Source organism: Crocuta crocuta, unplaced genomic scaffold (genome assembly GCF_008692635.1).
Source record: "Crocuta crocuta isolate KB4526 unplaced genomic scaffold, BGI_CrCroc_1.0 scaffold15, whole genome shotgun sequence".
NCBI classification, from domain to species: Eukaryota; Metazoa; Chordata; class Mammalia; order Carnivora; family Hyaenidae; genus Crocuta; species Crocuta crocuta.
Genome location: NW_027530508.1, coordinates 1,385,311 through 1,385,592, shown reverse-complemented (window position 1 = coordinate 1,385,592; position 282 = coordinate 1,385,311). Strand labels below are relative to the sequence as shown.

General features: G+C 66.3%; 1 protein-coding gene across 1 annotated transcript in view; it reads left to right on the top strand.

Annotated features, from left to right (window-relative positions):
• The first annotated feature begins 6 nt into the window (after positions 1-6).
• The window catches only part of HSPA12B (heat shock protein family A (Hsp70) member 12B), a 19,895-nt gene continuing 19,619 nt past the window's right edge, over positions 7-282 (top strand). The window contains 1 exon segment of the mRNA XM_077766948.1: positions 7-39. The gene's annotated coding sequence lies outside the window, so the exon portion shown is untranslated.

Below are 282 nucleotides of genomic sequence, written 5' to 3'. Positions count from 1 at the left end.
AGGCGGCTGAACCGAGGTCGAGCTGTCGAGAGGGCAGAGGTGAGTTCTGGGCGGGGGGACTCCCAGAGAGGAGAAGGGCAGCGAGCTGTGCCGCCCTGCCCGTCCGGGCTGTCGGCTGAGAACCGCCCCCCACCAAAGGTTTCTAACCCTGGGGGGCCGGGCTGGGGCAGCTTCTGCAAGACGTTCTCTCCACTGGGTCTGCGGGTTCGGGAAAGCAGTTGGAGCGGCGACCTTGGGCTCACATCCAAGCTTCGGGACCCCACACACACGCACTGTGGAGTG